This window comes from Aquila chrysaetos, chromosome 3 (assembly GCF_900496995.4).
Source record: "Aquila chrysaetos chrysaetos chromosome 3, bAquChr1.4, whole genome shotgun sequence".
NCBI lineage: Eukaryota > Metazoa > Chordata > Aves > Accipitriformes > Accipitridae > Aquila > Aquila chrysaetos.
In genome coordinates this window covers 65,481,809-65,491,174 of record NC_044006.1, presented here as the reverse complement: position 1 = coordinate 65,491,174, position 9,366 = coordinate 65,481,809, and the positions used below count along the sequence as shown (strand labels likewise).

Sequence of the window (9,366 nt, the reverse complement as noted above, 5' to 3'; positions counted from 1 at the left end):
CTCTGTGCTCTGAGCCTCAGACTCAAAAATTCTCAGAAGTATTAAATGCTGAGCTGTTTTTATTTTAATTTGCCATCCATAAACCGTGAGTTTCAACACTTCCCTGCTTCACATAGAGTATCGGGTGGAAAAGAGCACGTGATGTCTGTGGAGCTGTATGGCCACAAAAGCCAGCAAAACATCCAAGGTCCTGTTGCTAAGGAATATTAAACAGGAATTCTGGGGGCAGAGGAGATATTGTATCCAACAGTATCCCAAATTCTGGTGGACACAAAGGAAATGAATAAACTGGGGCTCATTCATCTCGGTACCATTTGAGAGATACGGACAATGAGTTCTCACTGGGAAAGAACAAAAATCAGTAATGGAAGTTTTATTTTCAAGGCACTAAACAGGAAATTCCAAACAATGGAAAGTTTAAAACATTAAATCTAGCACCAGGACCATGAGTGTATTTCCTTTCATACATATTTGTTTAGATATGAAAAGAGTGAAAAATATTTATTGCCTTTTCTTCAGTGGTAAAGGCAACATTTTTTTAAAAGTCGTAGGCATCTGGTCATGGGATATGTTTGTACATAGCTGAGACCAGATAGGCTGTGGATTTTATGGGTTTGTGTATGGAGATGCAGAAATCGCGTAGCTCTCCGTGCCGATCTCCTCTGCATTCTTGGGAAGAGAGAACTGCAGAACTAAGCACTTCTGACACTTGAAGAATTCACCAAGAAACATTCGCCTAACCCTGTGATTACTTCTATCCGTGCCTATAAACATACTGTAAATCATTATGGTATGGGAAGTTGTCTCCTTGCATTGATTGCAGATAACAGATGACATTTTAAACAAGAGAAAAATGAAGTCCTCCCGCTCCTGACATTTTCACCACTTCTTTTCTTTACTAATTTTCAATGTCAGAGACAGTTTGTGCCAAAGTGCTAAAGTGTTGCTTCCATAGATTTGCAAAGTGAATTAAGCTATCCATCCATCTCCTCTGAAGAGCTTATTGATATGCTCCTTGCTGTGTGTGAGGGACGAGAGAAACAGCTCTCCAGAGGCATGGTACTGGTGATTATATTTAAGAATTAACAGTTAGGCCACTGGTTTGCAAAAGAGTTGTATCCTTGCTTAGATTTTAGCCTTCTGTCTCTCAGAGATCTGTGACTAACTGTTCAAAACCGAGACGTGCACCCGATAGTGCATTGCCTTGTACCCCAGCTCCCTCCCTGCCCTCTTGCTTTATCTCTCAGAGCTGTTTGGCAGGTTTGTTACCAGAGTTAGACACAGAAATCTGGACATAAGCTAATGAAAGGCCTGCACGTTTCAAACCCAAAGCCCTTTCAGTCACCATAAACATGTTGTCCCCAGGAAATCTGTCCCCAGCATGTTTTTAGCTACCAGATCCATGACCCTCCATGAGTGTCCCATAAGAAATTTGAAGGCCAGAGCAAAAAAACTCCTCCCTGGATCTATACAGTCACTAGTCCTGAGTCATCAAAAATTATGAACAAGGTTTCCTGAAACAGGAAGTCACAAAAAAGTAAGTAAATGAGCAAAAGTGCACGTGTATTGGAGTCTTTCAATTCATTCCTATTTTCAGAGCTCCCAAGTTCACATTTTCCAGTTTTATTTCATAAACTAGGGCTAGAATTTGCTTTTTAAAAAAAGAAATGGACATCCTGTTCTTTTCCCATGGCTCCAGGAACTGCAACTTTAAAAAGGCTTTCCCCAACACCTCCAAGTATTGCAGTATCTTTACAGATAAATTCCAGTCACGACCACTAACTTCAATGCTCTGTTTTAAAAAAATAATATATGCCACTATGCTTGGGAGTAGCTTTGCAGAAGGAAATGCTTTTAAATAGACACAGGTACTTCTAGCGTTATTAAAAAGTGTTTGCTAAGTAATTTTGGGTGGGGAACAAAAAATCGTTGCACATTGACAATAGTGAAACAACGTAGATGATCCATCCTGGACTCCACCAGCTAGCGACCAGTTCTCTATCAGTCCCACATTTGTGCGTATAGACCTTTTAAAAAAAACCACCAAAGGCCCAAAGCAGATGAGCAGAGGGGCTAGCTTAGGAACCTACACAGCTGATCGCTGGCCTGGGACTGTGCCTGCTTGTGTCTGAGTCCTTGTCTGACCTCAGGAGAGATCTTGCCCCCTCCCTTCCTCTTGTGCCTTATTTATCCTGTTTGTAAGATGGGGTTAATGATTTTGACTTCTTTTGTAAAGCATGTTGAGATCTGCCAATGAAAACTGTCACAGGAAGAAGGCAAGGACTGTTACAATGACTGTAATGGTCATTCCCAGGGCTTTGGAAATAATGAAGATGGTACCGACCCAGAAATAAATCCTTTCGTTAGATGGGCATTCATTGGGTGCAAAAATATGAATTGCATCAAATACTAACTGCATCTCTTGGGTAGCAAATCTAGTTCTCCCTTTATTTGGAGGTTAGTATCTTTTTCTGTGATTTCTGGAGGACACCTCTTAGCAGCCTGTGCCTGCCCAAGTGAAATATCTAAACAGTGGTGAAATGCTTTGCTGAAATACACCTTTCAAGATTATTTGCTGGGAATTAACATTTTGTCTAACTCCTTCATGGAGCTACTGGATCCCACTGCTGTATTTGCACTTCCCTGCTGAGCTCAATTTGTAGAGCCAGCTAAATCATTTCCCTAATTCTTATGGTGTGGTCTAGGCCTTCAGATCGGAATCTTAACCCTCTCCCTTATCTCTAATAACCACAGCAATGCCATTTTGGCTAAGCACTTAACTTGATTTCCACTTTTTGAGTGAAATTCACCCCTGGGATCTTCCTGTGGTAGGGCCACATCACAAAAGAGTGATGAAGGCCATGTGACTGCCTTGCTTCTAGAGATGTCTTGAACAAACGTGTCCCTGAACCCAACTCCCATTCACTTTGTCTGCAGGTCTGGCTGCCGTCCCCAGCACAGATATTAATGTGTCTTCCTGGACAATTCTCCAGGATTTGTCCCCCGTGTGAAATCAATAATGTCTTGCCAGGGTTTTTAAAAGAAAGGCAAGCCAAAATTTTAGCACAGTGCAAATATGAAACAAGTAGTAGGAAAAGACCATGGGATCAATAAACATCTTTGGCCCAAAAACTTTTGCTTAAAAACAATCTTGGAGGCAATTACGTCGCTTAAATTAAAACCCTGTTAAATAAGAGCACTGACTACAATGAATCAGTGAGAAGTCCAAGGTTTTTGTTAGCAGGTTGTAGCCCATAGCGACTACAGACTGATTAATACTGAAACTGCCTCCAGCGAAGGGATCTTGTGTCAGGAGATGAGACCTGTGCATTACTCACAGAGGTCTCCTGGAGAGGCCAAGAGCACTTTCAGCCATGCAGTTTCAGTCTGACAGTGGGTCAAAATGTACAAGCTTGGAAATGAACAGGAGAGAGTTTCACCTGCCTGGGAAGTTTAAGATAGTAATATTCATAACACGATTTGAAAGATTTCTATAGTTCCCATCCGGTTAGCTACGCAACAGGATCTAAATACTATGCTTTCGGAAAAGGTTGTTTTGTTGTTTTTTTTTTTTTTTAAAACCTTTCCCTCTACTCTCCTTCCCCTCTCCCCTTCTTCTCCCCTTTCGCAAATCTTTCATAATCAAGATACTTTTCTCATTACAATTTCTGTGTCTGACATTGAAAAATGTTTTAAAATTCATAGCACATTGCTTGATGTTAAACTTTGCTCAATAATAGACCATTAGTTTACTTGATGCATGACTCTCTGAATACTTTGTTACAGTAAATATAACAAACTCATGATAATTACTATGTGTAGCATGTTTGCATTCAAACATGACCTTGAACTTACTTCTCAAACATTTCAGAAATGTCAGCTATGATGATGATCTTTGTTCATTACTGAAAGGAGTTTCTGGGTCTGAATTGTGTAACGCACATTTATATCTATTAAAAATGACACAGTAGAGCTATTTTTATTGTTTTAAACTTTTAAAGCACTTTTAAATCTAGTAGCCCTCTGAGTCATGCGATCCTGTGACCATCTCGGCACTTTTCCAATCCAAAAGTCTATTAAAAGCTTTGACAAAAGAAACCTTAATTTATTTCAGAAGCAGTGACAAGGCCAACCTGTATATTTATTAACACCCTGCTAAAAACGACATAGGCAGATAGCAGCACATTGTGCTAAGAGCTATGCAGTCCTAATTTACAAAGCAAATGGTATTATTTTATGTAGAAATGAATGCAACAGGGTGTTCGTCTACACTGGAAAACATCCGCGGCAAGTGAAGGCAATACAGTGGTGTAACCCCTGCCTTTTTAATCACCTGAGCTTAACGTTGATCTGTCAGTTCCAGCTGGATCAGCCTCTCTGCAGTGAATGTGACAGCTCAGCAGTGCATTCCCCTGCCTGGGGCTCGTCTCCCTCTGTGGCGGGAGGGTGTTCGGGGCACAGGACGGACGTTCGCCTCCGTTCCGCAGAGCCGCAGCACCTTGGTTCGCCGTCCTTGGTTTAGGCAACGAGCTAAGCAGCCTACAACTGACCAAATGGTTCAGGCAACTTGCCATGGCAGAGAAAACGTTTCCCTGTGAGATACTATGACGGCAAAAACACACAGCTGCCAAAGTCTCCTGCCTTCTAGTAGATGACAATGACCTTTAACTTACAGCTGAGAAGTGACCCTCACCTACACTGTCTTCTGCAGTCATTTAATAGCTTTGCTCCCAGTGGAAAAAACTAATTCTCATAAGGAAGAAATTGGCTTTTGTCTAGGAACTGGTGTGGCATAAAACCTAAGTGAGGGCCTCCAAACCAGAACATGATGCGATCTCAGCTGGAGCTGCCTGTATTCCGAGGATGGCCAGATTCCTTCCCTGCTTCCATCAGTGTATCTATCTTGCTCATATGCTACATTCATGAAGAGTTAAAATTAGAGGGTCCCTGTCCTTGTGCTAAAAGCAGCAGCCAGTTCCACTTCTCTGATGCCTGTTTGCTTCCAAAGCACCGAGACTGCTTTTAATAACAAAGTGAAAGTGACACTGGTGCCAGTCATTTATATTCCCCTATGCGCATTTACATTCAGCTTCTCCCGCGTCTTTCCTAAATTAGGTGCTGTCCACATTAGAATTCAGGCTATGCCAGCCACAGCTATGTTTAAATGTGGTTGCATACTAGTACGAATCCAGCATACCATTTCTGACCACAGGGGAACAAGGATTTTTAAATTGTTGCTGTTTCCCTTCCCTCCCAAAGCAGTATAAGCTGCACTGTGCTGTTGATGGCAGGTCAGGCCTTCAGTCGATGTAAACTCTGTGATTTTGGTAAAGCCATATGTATTTTGACCTCTCAAGGCTCTGCTTCTGTTTTTCTGGATAGACTATACGGACCATGATTTGGTACCACCGTTATTCTGGCAAGTAGAAAACGCATGGATCGTGTTGGTCAGTTCATTACTGGAGGATGCTCAGACCTTTTGGGGAGAGACACAGAATGGCATAAAAAGAAAATCCTCTGGGACCACAAGCATTGCATGAGAACTCTGTTAAACAGGATTAATAGCAGAAACACTCCTCATAGCACCTCAGTAACAAGGCTATTCCTTCCTCTTTGCAGCTTAAATGCTGCAGTTAGTTATGTAAAGTACTAAAGTAAAAAAGTATTAAGACAACCTTTTGAGCAAGAATTTTTTACTCAAAAACATGCTGTGGATTCTGCTCGCTTTATACTACAGTCGGAAAATGGAGACTTTAGATAACACTGTGATTTGACTTGTGACACTCAGTGGAATAATGCACTAGTGTAAAATTGACCCATGGATGTGGAGCATTCAGCCCTTTAGAATTCTGTTTGAAGAGCCATTAAATGCTGGCTTTACATGACGATAGACAAGTAAATGCCCTGCAGTTCACAAAGCAGCAATGCAACAACTGCATTTTTAACCCCTCTGATAAAATCTCATCTAAAAACTGAGGTGTCGGAGCAGGGATTGGGGCTAAAATTCAGAAATCAAACTGGAGGTAGGCCACCAGTTTGCCTATTGCTATTCACTGAACGATGGAATCACCTTCCTCATGTGGAAGTCAGGTTTAAATCCTTGCCTATGCCTTGGCTCATATGGCTGAAAACTAGGCTGTGGTTCACGTTCAAACTCTACTGTAGGCCTATGTAGGGCAGAGAATACATTTTTGACTCCTTAAGGTGAGAAGTAAATTACAATTTAAAACAGAAAGTTGCAAATTTTTTTCTATATCATCAGGAAAGGCAATCTAGGAATTGCCACAAAACCATTTGACCATCTGACAGGGCAGACAATGCAGTTTTTCAGATAGGAAAAAATGAGTGTTTATATCCTTAAGAATACTGTTTCTCCCAAAGACCTTGGAAACTTTAAAGGGAAAAGTATCTCAAGTTTCAATTAGGAGACTGTCCTGAAAGGCCTGGTACTTGGCTCTTCCACCCAGGCCTGTATGTACGTACGCACCCACCACTAGCAAGTGGTGTAAAAGGCAAAATGAATTTATCAAGCACACTGTTGAGTATGATGGCATTTCTGTGAAGAATCTGAGAAAGGGACTACTGGTAAGGGAAAGAACAGTGCTTGTTTCTTGATTAAGAAGGTGGGTTCGTACCCCAGAGATCAGTCTGTGCCACAGACTTATTACCTGGCATTGGGTAAGCCACTTACTTCAGTCACGACTCTGGGAAGCCGCTAATATCACACTTACAAATGGAGGCAATAAAAGCTAGGAACATAATAGCTTTTTGCCCCTGACCTGTCAGTAACCTCCCCTCTGCTTTTGGTCTACCACTGTCCCAACAGAGCATTCACCATCACATGCCTCACCGCTCTTCTGCCTGACATTGCTGATTTGAAGATTGCTTGCTGGTGGCTGGCAGAGATTACAACAGCCACGCAAGCTGAAAGAGGGCTAAGGGGCTGCCCGCAGTCACTCTTTTGTAGAGAAATGAAAGGAAGGCTGAGTTAAGGTTGGAAAATGCTCTTGAGTGAGAAATACCACTTTTGATTCACCTATTAAGAATCTATTACTTTTACTTTTTAAGAAAAAAAAAAAAAGTAAAAAAGTATGTTACTTTGTAAGTCTCGCAGGAGGGAAGCCTTTAATGGAAAAGTATCTCAAGCTTCGGTTAGGATACTATCTCAAAAATGTCTCAAGATCATAAATTAGAATAATCTAATTGGACTTACCTCATTTTTATACCAGCTAAGAATGTGACCCTCTACATCTCTCTGCAGAAATCTTCAGTCAGAAATTATGATTCTTTATAAAGTGTTTCAAAGCCTTTGATGAGCTGTTGAATGGCAAATTTCAGTGCTTTAGGCCACCTTCTTTAACTTAATGGAATATTTGTGCAATTAAAGAGATAACATATTTTCGGTGTGGTGTCCATTTGAGTAGTGCTAGTTCTGCCTCCCTATAGAAGAAAAAACTTTATTTAATGGGAATGACCAAAAGCAGTAGGTGGACTAATTTGTGTTTCGGGTATGTGAAGGAGTTTTTATTTTTCAAACAGAAACATATTCTTTTGATTAACAGACTTTCAGTCTTCAAAATGCCTTTGCTATATCCATGTTTGGATGAAAAGCGTATGTTCACCTTCTAATAAGCTGTTATACTACTGCTGGCACAACTTCTTACCACAGGTTTGCCACAGGAACCATGATTCACACTATCATGTGTTCTGGACTACTTAAAATTACAGTTATTAAGCAGTTCTGAGAAAGGCAAAGCTCTTAAAAAATCAGCACATCCTGCGGGGCCTCAACTGTTTTACAAACATGTCAGGTATCTCATCCCTGCCACCCACCCCACTACGAATACAGACAGGCATTTTTATAGGGTTAGGTCCAGAGCTATACCCTGCAACAATCTCTTTTGACCCATTCATCTTTCAGAAATGTTCTTATTTTTTCTTCCTTTTGTTTTCTATTTTTGCCTCTCACCTTCCAGTTTTTTTGCTACTACTTGCCACTTCGTGTTTTCACTTCCCCGATACTATTTCAGAGTGTTCCTAGCTCTCTTTTCTCTGTAGCTTCTTGCCAACCCTTCTTTCGCTTCACACTTCCCCCTACACCACAACCAGTGTGCATCCAAATAGCAGAGCTGGATCCTGCTATGACATTAACCAATATCCAACAGAGCCAGATTTGGGTCTCCCTTATTGTCAGTCTTGCCAGTATCTTGAGTCCAGCAGGTTTTTTTGCCATTTCAGGGAAAAAAAAAAAAATGGGGGGGGGGGTGGTTAGAAAACCCTATTGCGAAGGGCAGTAATTTTTTTTTAAATAGGTGTGTCTGTCACGCTGGGGCCCACAGCTTAAAATAAATAAAATCCTGGGATGACTGTGCTGGCTAATTTGCGAGATAAGCCTTTTATGTTGGGGATTTTGTCTGGACAAAGTGAACAGGCTGGAGAGCTGAATATGCAAGCGAACCACTTACCGTGCCTCTTGCATCACACACACACATAACTAATACGTTAATCATCAACGTTCAAACACCAGATACGATGCCAGAAATAACTTCTGCCTCTGTTGTTTTTGTTGACCTACCATATTTCTCCACTCTGGCCTCTGGTTTCTAACCCTCATTCACTGCTGGCTTTAAAATCGGCGGGCAGATCAAGGGTTTGATAAGCCCCTTCCTCCTCTAACCTCGCCTTTGTAGGAAATAGCCCCCCGAATCGCCGAGCGTTGCCGTTGGCTGTTAACTTTCACTTAACAGGCTATGAATTAATTCGCCACGCTGACACGGGCAGTTTGAGGCGCAGCATGACTCACAGCTCCTGTTATAGTTTGTTCAATTCTATCCCGGTCATCGGAGCTAATTGAGTCAAATGATACAGCGTCACAGGACTTACTGTAAGTCCGGAGGATTTCTCCTTCTGCCTAAGCTGCTCCTCCTCACCTGTCAGCGCTCACAGCCTTCGGGGCGATGCCTGCCGGCTCCCCGGCAGCGACGGCCTGCACCGCCGGCAGCCCGCACCGCTCCGCGCCTCGCCCGCCCCCGCCTGCGCCGGCCGCCGCCACTCCCGCGCCCGGGAGCCTGCCGCTGCCGCCGGGGGGGCCCGCCGCCCTCTGCCCTGGGACACCCGCGCTCCTCCCGGAGGGCTGCCGGGCCCCGGCACCGGCGGGGCGGGGGGGGGGGGGGCCGCTTTCCCGCGGGGAAGCGCCGGGAGCCCCGCGGGATGAGCCGGCCCCGCGGCCGGGCCGCTGCGCGCTCCCGGCCGGCCAAGCGCGCTCCCGGCCGGGCCGGCGCCGGAGCCGCTCGCTTACCGCGGCTGCCCGTCGCAACCTCGTGTGGCTTCCCTGGGAAGAGGAATGGGAAGTCGGGGAGTAAGACT

At 43.4% G+C, this 9,366-nt stretch overlaps 1 long non-coding RNA gene across 2 annotated transcripts; it reads right to left on the bottom strand.

Annotated features, from left to right (window-relative positions):
• Positions 1 to 358: 358 nt before the first annotated feature.
• On the bottom strand, positions 359 to 9,018 carry LOC115339897. 2 transcript variants are annotated; one of them, XR_003922856.1, is made up of 3 exons: positions 8,884 to 9,018; positions 7,214 to 7,440; positions 359 to 5,476 (listed from the first exon to the last, which is right to left on the bottom strand). It is a non-coding gene; the product is annotated as an uncharacterized LOC115339897 (long non-coding RNA). The 2 variants fall into 2 exon arrangements; XR_003922857.1 differs by having other exon boundaries at positions 8,931 to 9,008.
• Between the last annotated feature and the right edge of the window lie 348 nt (positions 9,019 to 9,366).